The sequence below is a fragment of the Callithrix jacchus genome, chromosome 2, assembly GCF_049354715.1.
Source record: "Callithrix jacchus isolate 240 chromosome 2, calJac240_pri, whole genome shotgun sequence".
NCBI classification, from domain to species: domain Eukaryota; kingdom Metazoa; phylum Chordata; class Mammalia; order Primates; family Cebidae; genus Callithrix; species Callithrix jacchus.
The window spans coordinates 112,170,855-112,188,076 of record NC_133503.1 but is presented as its reverse complement, the minus strand read 5'-3'; the positions used below and the strand labels follow the sequence as shown (position 1 = coordinate 112,188,076).

Here is a 17,222-nt window from a genome sequence, read left to right as displayed (position 1 = left end):
GTCAGTGATTCTCAATTGAAAGGCTAATACTTAACCCCTAAGTATCTCTCACATGCGCGCACACACACACACACAATTTCGCATATAATTTCATGTAACTTACAAAATTTTCCCTAAAGTCAGCCTAGATTAAGAACTCATTTCAACCTCAACCTCCTTTTCTCTTCTTTCTTTCTTTTTTAACCCCATCTTTTTTCCCATATATCACATCACATTTTTCAGTAAGTAAAAGCTTTCCAATCTAATTCATAAAGAAGTGTTTTAAAAGTGATCTTAATATTTGTAATAATTTTTTTAAAATTTTATTTATTTCTTTAGGAAAGAATAAAATAACTGATTGCTGCACCAGTGAAAGCCAAACTCCCAACTGAAAGGAGACGTGGCTGACTGCACCCCCTGCTCACAGAACTAGTGTTGAGACAACTGTAATAAATTTGTTTTATGAAACCTTGGGCATGACTCATAAGGAATTTTGAAGAGAAATTTCATATTTTTCTTCTTTTTCAAGGTAATTAAGTATCAAGTTGGAGAGACTAATAGTTACAATTTCCTTCTCCTTGGACTCTGAGCCATAGTTGTCCAATTTTACCAGCTGCCGGCTATCTCCCACTGATGATGTTTTTAAGAAACACCATTTGCTTTTTAGCACAGCTGCAGGTGGTGCTTGCTCATCTATAGACATGACTCTAAAACAGTTTACTTGGTGTCCTCTCTCCTCCTGGTGGCTTTCAAAATTGTTCTGGTCTTCTAAAGAAAAGGGGAAAAATTTAGTTAGAAAGGTTAGTGAGGGTATAGTACAGATAAATAAACAGTATATGTAAAATCATTCAGAACTAAGAGAAGACTTTAAAAATATATATAGTGTAGTACTACCAGCCATTTCATATTCCAAAAATTAATAAGTACAGTGTGACATTTAAGTATTTCATAACATGAATTAGCTCTGAAATCCTGATTAATTCCATCTGATAGAATTTTTAAGTGATCTTCTTACTTTTGCACTAAACTTAAAAAAAAATTAGAGGCCAGGCATGGTGGCTCATGCCTGTAATCCCAGCACTTTGGGAGGCCAAGGCGGGCAGATCACGTAAGCTCAGGAGTTTGAGACCAGCCTGGCCAATGTGGCGAAACCCTGTCTCCACTAGAAATATTAAAATTAGCCAGGCATGGTGGCATGCGCCTGTAGTCCCAGTTACTTGGGAGGCTGAGGCACAAGAATTGCTTGAACCCCAGAGGTGGAGGTTACAGTGAGCTGAAATTGTACCGCTGACTTCAGCAACAGAGAAATGCTCTGTCTCAATTAAAAAACACAAAATTAGAAAAATGAGCAATTGCATTAGGTCACACCTTAGCCATCACTGGATTGTTGTTAGGCTCTTGAGAAGAATCAAATTATAAAAATCTTTTGAGGCCCTAGAGTGGGGAAATCTGTACTTGAAGGAAGATAAGCCCATGTCGGTCCTACATTCTAAAGCAGAAATGACAAAAACAATATGTATACACTACTACATCCACTTCTATGCCTATTTTAAACATTATTAATTCATAATAACATATTTTTCTGTTTAGCTTGACACAGTCTCAGAATTTTCTGAACACAGATATATACGGGCATTTTTCTACCAATTGTTTGGAGGGACAGATAAAATAAAGCTCATCCACTATTTCTGTGTTAGATTATAATAGAATCACCTGGCTATTGCAAATGCAGTAAAAACTACCTGAATTTTATATTGGATAGAGAGAGAACGGTCCAGTGTAAATGAACCCCCCATACCATGTGACTGGAGTGGGGGTCATGAACCATAGCCTGTGGGACAAATCTGGCCTGCCAACTGCTTTTTTAAATAGAGGTTTATTGGAACAATACCACACCCATTTGCTAATGTATTGTTCGTGACCATTTCCCTGCTTTAGATTATATATTTAGCCAATAACTAAACAGGCTAGCTTCAGTAGGATTTTTTATCTTCATTCAATAATGACACGTATTCCAGAACTTTGGATTCTGGTTTGGCTTCCGAAAGCTACAGAACTTTCCATAACACGACAAAGAACAAAATAAGAGCCTATGATCAGCTTAAAGTTCTCAATGGCACTTGTGTTCTTGAGAAGCATAGAAGCATGTTCCCTCCTCTGAAAACAGATATGAAATGCAATACAAACCAAGAGTTCTTTTCCCTTCTCTTCCCATTTCTCTCCCCTACCATCAGCTTTTCCTCTGGCATAAAGATCCAGGATGGCTTTTTCCCCCTTTTATATTTAGTTATCACATAATACTTTTATATATTTGTGTGGTACCAAGTGGTATTTTGATACATGTATATCCATCACCTCAAACACACATTATTTCTTTGTGTTGGGAATATTTAAAATCCTCTCCTCCAGCTTTTGAACATATATAACAAATTACTGTTAACTATCCTCACCCTACAGGGCTGTGGAACACTAGAACTTATTCCTCCTATCCAGCTGTAATTTTGTGTCTGTTAATGAAACTCTCCCCATTCTCCCCTTCTCTTTACCCTTCCCAGCCTCTAGCAACCACAATTCTACTCGCTACTTCTATAAGCTGCTTCTTAGAAGTGTATTTTTTTTAGCTCCCACATGAGTGAGAACATACAGTACTTCTATTCTTGTCTTGACTTATTTCACTTAACATAATATCCCCTAGGTTCATACATGTTGCCCCTAATGCCTGGATTTCATTCTTTTTATGGCTGAATAGTACTTCATTGTGCATATTTTCCTTATCCATTCATTTATTGATGAACATTTAGGTTGAATCCATATCTTGGCCAGAACAAACAGTGCCAGGTATGAATTTTATATATCCTGCAAGGCTTTTTCTAAGACAGAGGAAACTATTCTCAGGTGAGTTATATGGTCAAACACCATGCTAAGCCTGTTTGCCATTCCTGCACATGACCTGCCCACAATGTTCAGTACTGCTCTGATAAGAAGGTATGTCAGTTAACACAGCACGACACTGTCATTAATCTACAGTGTGAGCTGCTACATATGTTCATACTTAAGGCCACTCTGATAAACTCCATATAATTTGTTTGAAAGCATTCTGGGCTCAACATATTGTTTGCTATCTTTAAAAAGGACTAAATCAAAATAATTCCTTCAGGAGTTTTAAAGACACAACAGAAAATGGGAGTAGAGAATTAATAGCCTTATGCTTTCTCATGCACAACTTTATTTATTCCTGATAACATTCTGTGACATAGAAATTATCCTATTCATTTTATTGAGAGTTTCCTGACACAAATGGACCCAACAGACAATTAATTGCTCACAACCCCGATAACTAAACTGACTAGTGAAACCTCATTTTAATCCTTAAGGATTGTTTTTACAGAGGATAATTCCTATATTGTTGTGCAATTCATAGGTTTTCTGTGGGTTTTTAAACTTATTATAAAATTCTAATATCAGAAGAGAAAGAAGTAGGAGGCAGAGAAAAGAAGAAAAGGAAAGATCTAAAGAGAATATTGGGAAAGAGAGCAAAACATGAAGATCTGGGGAAGGGAAATGGGTATTATTTTCATCCTAGCAATTACTGTTAAAGCATATTCCCAAAAGATATTCCCACTCCTATGTAAGGAACCAGATGAAACCATGTGTGTGCCAGGTGTGAACAGATATATATTCCACAATCCCTTCCGTGGCCATGTTGAGACGATAATAAAACCCTTTGATGAGAACTTCAATGAACACGGCGGCAGCCTGGCATTATTTAATCACACCATACCTGGAACACACAGGACTGTCTCAGAGGTTTTGCTGTGGCAAGAATAAAAGGATTTCAAATAGGAAATTCCTGCTGGGACTCTATAGCTGGGTCTGCTGTGAAAACTGCAAAGTCAGCTTAGGCAACACAGCATTGTATAGTGACCAACTGCTCATTTGCATGTGCCGCAGTTCCAAATCCACAGCTCAACTTGCCTTAAAGAACAACATTGCTGGGGAACAAAAAAATAAGCAGGAACAAACAATAATGAAGACTTTGACGACAGGCTACTCGAGAGGATAAGAGTTCAATGACAGTCTCTGCCTTTTTCAGGGCATTTTCCAAGTGACTGACAAATGCTCAGCATTTTCATCCCTATTTAGCAAGAAGGGAGATGAACTGCAACCATATTACACTGAGTTTTAGTGGCAGACAGAGTTGGTGGATATCAATCAAGTTTATTCAGCTTTATTCAGCACATTCTTCTGCCAACTGAGCTTTAATGCAACACAATTGGACAAAACCAGCACAGATTTCACACAAATAGTTGACTGCTCTTGCTTTTTCCTAACACCACACTTTCCAGCAAAGGGCAGATTTAACAATATAATGGTTTAATAGGGAGCTTTTATTTTCCGTTTGCCAATCCAGATTGGTCAAACCACATTAGCAGTTAAATTTCCTTCTCATTAGAATGTTTCCAGCTCTTCTTTCCTTTAGCAGAATTCACTAATATCTAACAATCAATGCTTCTCTACACTGCTTCTTCCAGCAGTTACAAGGTATTGGTGAAGAGCATGAAATCTGGAGCCAGACTGAGCTCTGACTCATTGTAACCTTGGGAAAGTTAATTAATCTTAATAAGCCTCAGTTTACTCATCTGTAAAATGGGGAAACCCTGCCTTGTAGGGTTTTTGTGAAGTTGAAGGAGCTAATACAGTCAAGGCACTTAGAAGAGTGCCTCAAATAGTATAAGAAAAGCTCTATTTATATATCCCTGTCTCTCTCTCTCTTATATATATACATATTTCACTCATTGATTCTAACTATTGAAATGTGTTATCCTTTTAGAAAATCTTATGGAAACTTCTTAATTCCCCCCTTTTAAAAATAGTCCAACATTTTCTTTACAGCTAAACAACATGCACCCAGCTCTCCTCCCTTTTACCCATCTGTGACTCCTGACCCATAATAATGGGCTTCCTGGCTCCCTTGGATTCGAGCAATAGGCTGTTACTATTTCCTTCTATCCTGAAATGCAGTGTACCTTCCTCTAGATCTAGTAGTGGAAAAAAAGAATATAAGGAAGGAAAGTACCATTGAAAACAAAAAGAAAGGAACACTAGTTGTATTTCATGCTTGCTTAACTGGAGGATTCACATGATCTTTTTCTGATATCTTCTTTTAGTGGTTGAATTAACCATCTTTTTAATATGTAGGTCACTTGCACTAGAAAAAAGTAAAATAAATACAATTTTTTTATGTTCTGACCTTATTTTTGTGCAGCTATGCATACCTTTGTGCATACCCTTTTATACAGATTCATATGCATACTTTTATTCAGAAGTTGATAAACCTCAAATTATTAAATGGTTTTAATAGAAAGCTGAATTTATTTTTTTTTACAAAAAGGTCTAACTATCCCTGAAAATAGCAATACCATCTTCTTATGGATTGCTGTTTGAAGTGTCCAGTCCTTACAAAGCAATGCCTTTAGTTAGATGAGTTGTTTACTCATTGGTTTCAATATCCCTGCCATTCTTGGTCATGAAAAAGAAAATTACTGCAAATCAAGGTAAGTAGAGAAGAAAAAAAGGAAAGAACAAAAAAAGAGAAAATGACTCATGTGCTAAAGACTTCAGTGTGAAATCCTCATCATCCTTTCAACTCACTCTGAATTAAGCAAGTGGTGCATAACATGTGCTGAAGCTGGATCAGCAGCACAAGCTGTACAGATGTGCCCATCTGGTATGCAGGTGTTTGTACAGATATTCTCCAGCCAAACTTCCAGGAGGTAGCATTTTTGTAAAACTGGCTTCTCACTAGTACAGGGAAAGCAAAAGAGAGGGACCACCCACTGATAATAAATAATGCCACTGCTAGGTTGACCACATGCCTGCAAAGATTGATTCTTAAATTTGATATGCATCAGAACCACTTGGGAAACTATGAAATGCAGAATCTTGAGCATCTTCTCCAAGAGATTTATATTCAATATACTATGGCATACTCCAAAAATCTATTTTCGACAAACATTCTAGGTTATTCTAATGTAAGTGTTCTTTAGTCCACACTTCAAGAAACGCTATCCTAACTCATAGAGCAAAATGGGTAAAAAAAAAATTTAGAAAATAAAAGTAAGTTCTCTCCTACAAAGTTTGTAGCAATCCTCCCTATTATGTGACTACTGCCCACAGCATCACAAATAAAATATTTAACCATAAAACCAGACATAGGTATTTAACCAAGCAAATACTGAGCATTAACAAACTTTTAAACAATAATTTATGTCTTTATCTATCAGATCCTACACCTACACTGGGCAACTAATTGCAACTCAGTTTTAGAATAGCAATAAAACATACATAGCTGAGGTTGGTAGATTTAAACCCTACCATGAGCCTGGTAGCCTACCCTATATATTAGTCTCAGGTGTCTTTCTGTGACCACTATCAATTAGGAACATGTGTCCCCTAGGAAATATTCTCTGAAACAGCTCCCAGCAACCAACAGTCACACATCTACTCACTTATTCCAAGACTGGAAAACAGGAAAAAAAAAAAAAAAAAAAGATAGATGTGAGGAAATATTCAAGAGCCAGATCATAGAAGTAATTTTGAAACATGTCGAATTCAGACTTTATTCAGCAGGCTAGAAGTCACTGAAGCATTTTGAATAGTGACGCATCATGATCGCAATAGTTCATAGATTCCGCCGGGTGCAGTGGCTCACGCCTATAATCCCAGCACTTTGGGAGGCTGAGGTGGGTGGATCATGAGGTCAAGAGATTGAAACCATCCTGGTCAACAAGGTGAAACCCAGTCTCTACTAAAAATACTAAAATTAACTGGGCATGGTGGTGCGTGCCTATAGTCCCAGCTACTCAGGAGGCTGAGGCAGGAAAATTGCTTGAACCCAGGAGGTGGAGGTTGCGGTGAGCCGAGATCGCGCCATTGCACTCCAGCCTGGGTAACGAGAGCAAAACTCTGTCTCAAAAAATAATAATAATAATTCATAGATTCCACATAGTTTAGGCTATAAACTGAAGACTTTGTGATACTGTATATAAAAGGATTCTGCTAAAAATAAAAGGGATATGTGCTAAGGACATATTGATGTGATGAAATTATGTCATTAATGACTCACATCAATATGTTCCTCCCTCTTCCAAAGTAAGAATAAAAGCTGAATATGGCACTTCTCGTTAGCCTCAAGAGTAAATTTCTAATAACAATGTTCATTCAGTAAGTAAGTACTGCATGTCCATGTTATGTTAGGCACCAAGCTAGGTGCTAGGGAGCAAAACAGGGAGGGTCTCCACTCTCCAGGTATTTACAGTCTGCCGAGACAGACACTGAACAAATAGCCAAACAAGCTGTGGGTTTTCCACATGAGTCTTTGCTATGTCTGGCAACACTGTGCTTTCGTTTCTTTTAAAATGTGAGCCCTTTACCTATTCTGCCTTTTTTTAAGGACTCCTAAGCATCGGAGGTCTCAAACGGACTGCCTGCAGACCTATTTTGTTTGGCCCACACAATGCTGAAGTCCACTTATTTCTTTTTTTAATTTGAATTTGTTGCCAATGTAAAATATGAACTCCCAGTTTCCCTTGAATATTTGGCCACAATGAACCTCAGATTTCACAGGGCAACAAGTGGCTGGAGCTGCACAGCAGCTGCCCTCTTCCAAAGTCAGATGTTTCCTCTGCTTCACCATGTTTAAGCCCAGTTCTTATCACTTTGATGCTGTGCAGGCCAAGGGTCTGCTGGTATTGACCATTTCAAGTTGCTGTTTTTCTTACACCTGGCTCAGTGTACTCATCTATGTTGCTTGCATATATGCCTCTTAGACAGTTTAGTTTGCAATTCCCACTCTACAGAGAAAGGTTAGGCAATTCTTTTACCAAATCCTCTTCAACGTGTTCCTTCCCCTTATTCTGCTGCTCTTCATGTGTCTACACTAGGTAATCACATGTTGCTTCTCTGTTTATTTATTCAAATGTCTCCTCAACTTCCCTTTCCAACTGTTCCATTTCTCAGATCCATTTAGTCTAAGCAAACAAGTTAGTCATTGGTCAGCACAAAATATAACCTGCTACCTTCTTTTTCATTGACTTTAATCTTACTAGAATCTCTGTCTAGAATTCATCCCAGCTCTCCAAATTCTGACTGTCTAATTCCATCTATCCTCATGTCCAGCTCAAATCCTACACCTTTTCCACAAATCCATTCCTGACTTCCCTAGCCAGATGTGGCATAACCTCCCTGTGAGCTCTCATGCCATCTTATCTGAACCTTTGTCAGGCCTGTTAGCTTTGTACCCCACAACATAGCTCTCTACATTTTAGTTTCTGGAAGGCTGAATCCTGTCTAACGTATCTTCTATATCTGATTAGCACAGTACCTGGCAGAGAATACTGAGCATTTCCACAATAAATGAAGAGAGAGTCTACTTAAAATAAGTAGTAAAGGGAATAGGGGGTGCTGAATGTATTTGAACTCCTCAAGGATACTAGTAGCTGTTTTCAATGCTCAAGCCACACTGATATAGATTTGTTTAGGGAATTATTTTTTATTTGCTTGACCTAGTATTCCCTATATTTTCTGTTCCCATACATGTGCCTGGTGGGAACATGCTCATTCATTCCATGCATTTTGATAATTTCTTAGCCATAATGTAGTCCAAGATACTTTCTCTTTTCTTCCATTCAGAATATTCCACAAAATATTCTAGATTGCACAAAATATTCTTGATTCCAGAGTCAAGCCACAACAAGATTTGGACTGTATCTTGACAGCAAGCCCATGAAGAGCAGGAAATCTCCCTATCATGCCTTATACTGTCAAATAGATGTTCTATTCACAAGTGCCTCTGATATATATTTAGAACTAATTTGAACATTAAACTAGAGCTAAAATGCATCCCTGTGATTTTGGTATGAATGTATGTGTTCACTTCTACTCATTAAAAAGGCAATATGTTTTTCTCTAAAATGAAAAAAGAAAAGCAAAAGGATATACAGAGCAGTTAAATTTAGTATCCAATTTCACATAGCTAGTTTCTGGAATCATCTAGATTATTTTGAAAACCAGTCTTATATATCCATGCACTGATTTTGGGCAATAGTTTCCTGAAGTCTTCAATTATCTATTCAGATGCTCAATTAGCACTCCTTGAGAGCCATGTGCTAAACCACCTAAAGCACACACACACGATTATCCTGTTTACTACTTATCAGGGTCACTTCCAAGCTCAAAGGAGATTTATTTATTTGTATAAGGCAACCTTTCAACCAGTCTAACCTCCACACTCCCAGTCCATACTTTCTTCTGTGTCAGCCACCCATTTAAAAATAAAAATAAAATAATTAAAATAAAATTGAAACTGTTCTCTTCTAGAGGGTAAAATTTTTCAGAGCCTTAAGTGCACACAAGAAGATTGCTTATAACTACACATTTTAGTTACAGAGTCCAACTTGGCAAATTACAGAGCGCAAGCCTGTGTTTTAATTCCAACCTATTTCATACTCAGGCTAGCTCAGCCATTTCCCTTATTTCCAATTCCTTGGGGATGCCAGATACTTTCTGGCTAAATCCCAGGCACAACATCCTAAATTCAAGGCACAGCTTCATTCCTTGGCATTCACCCAAAGCCCCTAAGCTGGTGGCTTCTCCTTTCCTGGTTGCAATCACTGGACCTCCTGATGGCCTGTCTTAGGCACATAGACGGGGTATGTTTCCATCAATTTTTGTCCCCTTCTGCTCTTAATTCAAATCTCATTTCCTCTGTCTTTGCTGTTCCCAGGCAGATTCATTAGTTCTCTTTTGCTTCCCAACCTGGACAATCGTGCTGTATTCTTGTCCCATTTCCTGCTGTCAGTCAATTCCAACTCTTAATCTTACGTTGATAAGTGGAAGGCTTTTTTTTATACTTGGTGGCTCAAACCTTGTGTTTCTATATTAAAGGATAAAGAGGTGAACCTAAAGTGCCTTCCATTAATGTACTTTTGGTGAGGAAAGTTAGCACAAAGTGGAACAAAAGTCACTAAGTTCAATCTATTAGTTACTCAGTACATATAAATAAAAAGTAGATGCTAGGGAAGTGTTTCTCAAAGTGCTGTTAAATAAACCACCTGCCTCAGAATCATTTGTGAAAAGGAAAGATTGAGGGTGTCATAAGAGGTTGCTAGACAAAATGCAGGTTCCTGGGCTCTACCCCAGATTGACAGCCAAAATCTCTGAGGATCTACTAGAAAGCTGAGGTTTTTTTTTTTTTTTTTTTACAAAGTCCAGTTCTTCATTTAATGTATATTTAAGAGTCATTGCACACCTGTCTCCCTCTATTATCCAGTTATTCTTTATCCTGTGTTTGTTGAGTGTCTAAAATCTAAGTTTCTTCTATCCTTGATACAGTACTGAATATATGCTCTTGTAGGCACTGGAGATATAGCAGAGAATGAATAGACAAGTTTCTTACTCATAAATCTTAAATTCTTCTGGGGGAAAGAGATTTGTGATCATCACTGCAAGAAAATAAAATGAAAATTAATGAAGAGTTCCAGCTATTTCATGAAGAACAAACGTTCATACATATACACAGTATATTTATGCATATATTTTTCTGTGTATTTTAATACTGCTATAAAATAAGAAAACATAAAATGGAAAAAAATAACCAGAATATTTAGTTTTTGTTTCAGGAATTACTTTGGGATATTATTTTATATTCTTTTAGAATCTTTTTAGAATATTATTTTGAAGGCTTTTTCCTACTAAAATATATTTTGTTCTTAGACAAAAATTTTAAATACTGAGCTGTGAGAGATGAACTCTTAGTGAAGAACATAAACATTAACCCTCCCCATCAGAAAAGCAATACCAAGAGAAATTGTGTCTGTTGGCTAACAGGCAGCAGGGCATGTACCCTGAGTGTAGCTATAGGTTGGATGTGTAAAGGTTTCTGCTCCCCCTACCTTCAAGCCAAGTATTCCCTACCAAGTTGCCTCCAAAATCTCTTGAAATTGTGAGGTCCACACTCAGCCTTTTACTACCACTATATAGAGAGAGTCACAATCAAATGCCTTTCTAGATTTAAATAGAAATTAAATGGGCAAAGGGGGATGAAAATCATATGAGCATCTGTGAGCCACGCTGCCAGCTTCACTCCCCCGCTTTACTCTTGCACAGACATATTTCATTTGAGAGTGTGAGTATATGTGTGCCCAGCACAAAAGCTGAGGATTTTCAAATCAGCCAGCAGTCCCTGGGCCATTTCAGCTGTGTTTGTACTTCACAGAGCCTCTTGGGGACAGCTGGGAGCAGGTGTGAAGTTCCAGTTTATTAGCAAGTTAAGTCAGTGTTGCTGTGCATTTTGAGGGGCCTAATAGACTGGCCAATCTCCATGAATATAAAATAGCACTGCACTGGGAAGACACAAAAAATGAAAATACTACCTATTGTTATTACTATTACAAACAGCACCTGTTGGGAATATACTATATTCCAGAGACTCTGATTCTGATGAATTCTGATGTTTATTAAAATTTTCAGATAAATTAGTAAAATTTTCTTCTGGATAAAGAACATTGAGAAATTATAGTTGATACTGAGGATCCAATCTGTATCAAAGAGATGCTCTACGTTGCTTCCCCACATATTGACTTCAATTTATTGTTTGCTTTGCAAATGAAGCTTAAAATTTGGGGCATGTTGTCTGCTGAGTACAGTGTGACCCATGAGGTTTGATTAACCATGAAAATATTTCAGAAGCTATAATCTCCATGGCAGGTGGAATGTTAATATTATTTATTTTTACTTTATTTTACTTTTGGCCTTGGGGGAGAACCAGAAGGAAAGAAATAGAACACAAAGTAGTAGTGTTGTATAGAATTTTAAAAAAATATTTAGTATCATTCCTTAATTTTTAATTTAAAATGAGGGCCAAACATAGTCTGATTTTTTTATTATCTCCTATATTTCCTTTTGTATTCAGGCTTTTCCTTCAACCATCTGGCTATCAACATGTGGTTTTCCAGCCAAATAAAATTCACCTCACCTCATGTTCCTTTTTAGAATTTTTTGCCTACATATCCAGTTCATAGAAGTGGGAGATGAGTAAAGCTAGAGCAGCCACCAGCCTTTTAGTAATCAACAACCATCAGGGATCACATCCAGGCTCAGAGCCACAAGTAATCCTAATTGTAGCCAGTGGAAATTGGTTTTAAAACTTGGAGGTGTTAAAGATTAGTTCCACAAAAATTGCATGATGGCACTGGGCTATAATAAAAGATTACTGATGAAGATAAAATACATGTGAATAATAACGTCTCAGTATCCTCATTCGTGTTTGTCTCACACTCACATGACTGAGTCAAAAGTGAAGTTTTTCCATGCACAGTTGTTATGGGGGGGAAATGCAGGCTACTCACCACTGGATTTCTGATCATTTAGCCTGCCATTGAAAAATATATAAAGTCCTTTTGTAGCATTTTTCCATTTCTTTTTATAAACCAGGAGAGTGGTACAAACGTACAAGCACCAAGGAGAGTCGTAGGAGCCAGCCAGCTTCCAAGAGGAAAGACTATGAAAACCAATCTGAGAAGACTTTTAGGAAGCATGTGAACTATCCCCAAATACCTGAAAGCCTATCAAAACTTGGTCTTTTGTTCCCAAGGAACAGTAATGATAAGTGTTCTATTTATTGTTGAGTACCCACCAGTATCGGGCATCATGCAATTGCTTTTAATATATTTTCTCTAATTTTTATATGAACTACAAAGTAGATAAGTTTTTCCCATTTAATAAGTGAATAAAGGGGGAGAGTGGTACACAGGGTGTACACAACATGCTTAAGCTGCTCACACAGATATTCCAATCTCGGTCTCTCTCCACCTCAGTAAGCACAATTCCACCTTTCCAGTTGCTCAGGAGACACCCGAGTCCTTTCACATCCTAGAGCTAATCCTTCAGCAGATTACATCTGGTCTACCCTCAAAATATATTCATAATCTGGGTAATTCCCACCACCTCCACAGTTCCTAGCCTGTTCTGAACCCATCCATGTTGTCTGTTACACAGTACATCACATCCATGTTACTTATCACATAGCTTCCTCCTAATGCCCTCCCGGCTTCTACCCACAGCCCCCGATGGTCTATGTTTAACACAGCAGCTAGGGTCATCCTTAAAAAACTAAGAGTTTATCTCCTCTATTCCAAAGTATCCAATGACATCCTAGCTTAACATGAATAAAAGCCAAAGTCATTATTTCAATTGACTGTATAAGACCCTACCCAATCTGGGTGCTGTTTTTTTCCTGTCTCCTTGCTCCTCCTCAAATACCCTGGCTTGGGGCCTTGGCACTTTCTGCATCCTCTTGCTGGAATGCTCTTTCCTGAAACAACTTCATAGCTCACCTCACTTCCACCTCCTTCAGAACGTTATTAAAGTGTTACCATCTCACTGAGGCTTTCCTGACCACTCGATTTTAAGTTGCAACCTGCCTACCCAGCTTTTTTTCCATAGCATTTGTTACCATCTAACAAACCATATTTTTTTCTCAATTTTTGCTTTTTAGCTGTCTTTTTTTCTCCTAGTACAATATGACTTCTATGAAAGCATGGTTGTTGATTTTTTTTCCTATTTGTTTACATTCTGTCTGTCTAGCAACAAAAACAGTGTCTTGTACCTACCTGGCCGTCCATAAACGTCTGTTGAAGAAATTACCATGCCACAAGACCATGGGATCCCACTGAGCCAGTCTGGCTTGAAGAGATATATCACTAAGCTAGGACCCTTAATATTATGGGAACACAGAATATCAAAGCTTAAAAGTGCCTAAGGATCATCTAATTCTCCAAATAAGACCAGTGGAGAGTCACTAAAGGAAGATACAGAGATTTTGTTTTTTTACAATGACTTCAAAAATATAACAGAGCTAGGTGAAGTCAAAATGGACTGCACAACCACACAGGGGAATCAATGTGGGAGAAAGGGGAAGTGTTAAATTCCTAAACTTAAAAGGCCTTCCTAAGTCTGGAATTCTGTAATTGTCAGACTTACTCTACCTTGGGCTGACCTCACATCCCAAGCTCATAACATTTTCTCTGGCTGGATTCTCTGAGCTATGCTCCAGCAGATACAGGGTACAGTACCATCTGTTTATAAGAAGCAGGGATTGGCTTCTCCAAGCATGAGCCTAAGTTCAGAGATGAGTGAATAAATATCCCATTGTGTCCCAGGTGCTAGGGCATGAAGAAAGTCAGGAGCCAGAGGGAGTCTTTTGAGAGGGCTGTAAGCAAGGCATCAGGACAACGCAGTTGCCTTTTATGGCAGATATGACTGGTTTCCTTGTCTCTGCAGGTATGTGAGCAGAACTTTCTAGGAGATACTTTAGAAGTGCATACAATCCTTAGAAGTTTCTGGAAGATGCAGATAATTCTTCCCCGTATCTAGTACTTCATAAATAATCTCAAATTTTCTATACATATACAATCAGAAAAATGGTGCTTTCACTTACAATATGTTGTCATTTACCCAAGGTTTAGAAAACATTGAAACTTTTTTTAAGTTAAAGAACAAGAAAACAGTAAGATCACAACCTTTGCCCAAGAAACCCTATATTTCTCCAACTGCCAATTAAACGTTCTCATTTTTAACAGTCATGGTTCTCTAAATTCAAAGGCTTTTGCCAGTGCAATGAATATTAAGTACAATTGCCCTCTGGTACTGAACTGAAACAGAATTAAAATTCTTAAAATTATATTTCATCCCACACTGCAGAAGTTCCCTTTTGAAGCCAACATAACTCACACATCAAAACCTCCAACGAAAGACTTTATTGGCTGTGAGATACAACTAATTGATTTCAGAAGCCTTACTAGGAATTGCATTTTTATTTTTATAGGCCTGGAAAAAAAACTGTTCTTAAAACAACTGCATGGTTCTTCAAGTTACCAATTTAATTACACTGTTTATTGCACCCACGGGATCCACAAAGGTGTAAAATATTTCGTATTTTCTTTTTCTCTTGTCCTTAAACCAAAGATAAATTATTTCAAAGGCAAATTTGAATCCTGGATGAAAGATAAAGTGTAAACGTAGAACTGAATCTCTTAAGGAACTATATGAAGCACTGGATTATTATAAAGTTATTCAATATTATAAGCTTCTTGTCATAAATAAATAAGCTTTAAAATATGAATAAAATAAACACTTAGAGGACCTATATAACAGACAAGCTGAGACTTGGAAGCATTTTTAATTCTCTGCTTTCTTATTATTTGAAAGTGAAAGTGGTAAAGGTTAAATTGAAGACATTACCTACAATGGCAAAGACACTCTCCCGTCCTTGTTTATAGACTTACTTGCTTTGAAGAGTCAGGGTCTGTAAGTAAGACAACTGGTAGAAAACAGACACCATACTTAATTATTGAAGAGAGCTATTTCCTTATCATACGTAGTATTTACTATTTCTGTATTTCAAAATGATACTCTCTATACTGTTTTTCTTTTGCAAGAAAGAAAATGCTATTTTCTCTCAGCTTTCTATACTGACCAATCTTATGTGTTCAGAAAGTGCATCCTAAAAAATTCAAGATGTTACTTTTGCACATATTTCCGAAAAAAGTATCTCATTTCAGAACAAGTGAATGGACATGACAATACTAGCAGAGATAAACGATGTCTTCATAACTTGAGCTTAAAGTCAACGCACCAGGCAAAATCTGGAAGCAAAGGTCTTAAGAAAGGTGCATGTGGCCCAAGCTGAAGGCATTTGCTGATGAAATCTTAACCAGAGCTCTGTGTGGCTTTCCAAGGAGTGGTATCTGGCTCTCTAGCAAAGAGAGTAGGGAGGAGTGAGGACTCTATCCTTCATATCAACAAAGCCACCATGGAAACATTCTTCAGATAGTCAGAGCACTGCAATCAAGGACATTTTTTGTTCCTTTGGCTGAGACTTGTACAAAAGGAAGGATTGATAACATCTAAGAGAGATGAATCTAAAACACTTATTAAAAGTTCAACCACATGGACCTACATGGTTAAAACTCAGGACTGTAACTATCACCAGTTGCCTTACCAAAATAATTTGGCACTTTTACTTCAATCTGAGGTAAAAGGAAATGGTTTCTAAATATGTAGTGTTGGGTTTTTGCTTTGTTTTATTTTGTTTTCAAGGAAACTCCAGGAGAGAGAATAAATGCTGAAGACTTTCATATAAATCATTTCCCTTATGTTTACATTTAACTGCCTTGCTACATTCATCTAATGAGTTTAGTCTGTTTTCTCTTTGCAAGCTCAGCATGGTTATAAATACAATAAAGCACAGCATGTCTTCTACCATCACTAGTCCCAAAATAGGCTTCAAATAAAACACATTGCAAAGATTATATTCGCCTTAAAGCTGTCATATTATCTATATATATATACAATATATAACACATATATATTTGTAATATATATTGTACATTTGTTTATTTGTAATATATATTATCCATGTATATGTATACATATATAAATGTGTATATGGATATATACATTTTATTTCTATTAATGAAAACTAGTAGCCATCCTTCCCCAATCTGGATTGACTTTATTTAGCCATCTTGGAAGGGAATGACAAAGCTAATGGAGTGTTTCTTCTCTCTTATCAGTATGTCACTTGTTGGGTATGTCATCCTTGAATGCTTTACCAAGAAACAGTTAATGAGAAAATCTGAGGTCTTGAGTTTTCTTCGAAGTGCAGTCACCTGTTCCCTATCATAATTAGTGTCTCTTTGCTCTTCAGCCCATTGCTTCTTGACAGCTTACTCCTGTCTTATGACATTTTCAAATAATGGTAGTAGGCTACTGAACCACTTTTAATCTGTGAAAATCAACGTGTCCTTAATGATACTTCAATAGAGAAAGCTGGAATATCTTATTTGTCAACATTTGAGACATTGGTTACATGAATTACTTTTAATACTGGTAACTTATAGAAATAGTGAGCTTCCCAGTAAAAATACATTTTAAAGATGACCACATAGGCTCAGTTGTGAGCAACAGCTCTAAAATTAAAAAGAATGTCAGCTAATATATGTAGAAGGAACGACAGAATTAGTAAGTTATCACTTTGTAAACTTTAACAAAATTATTGATTTAGGCAAGAAATATCACATGGTATTAAAACCATGGGTAAAAAGGTATGGCTGGATCAGACATTCTGTAGTGCCAAGATAACACCACAGGGACTACTTCCTGGCAGCAAGGGGAAAACGCAA

General features: G+C 37.2%; 1 pseudogene; it reads left to right on the top strand.

Annotated features, from left to right (window-relative positions):
• The first annotated feature begins 680 nt into the window (after positions 1 to 680).
• LOC144581650 (intraflagellar transport protein 80 homolog) overlaps positions 681 to 17,222 on the top strand; it is a 37,815-nt pseudogene continuing 21,273 nt past the window's right edge.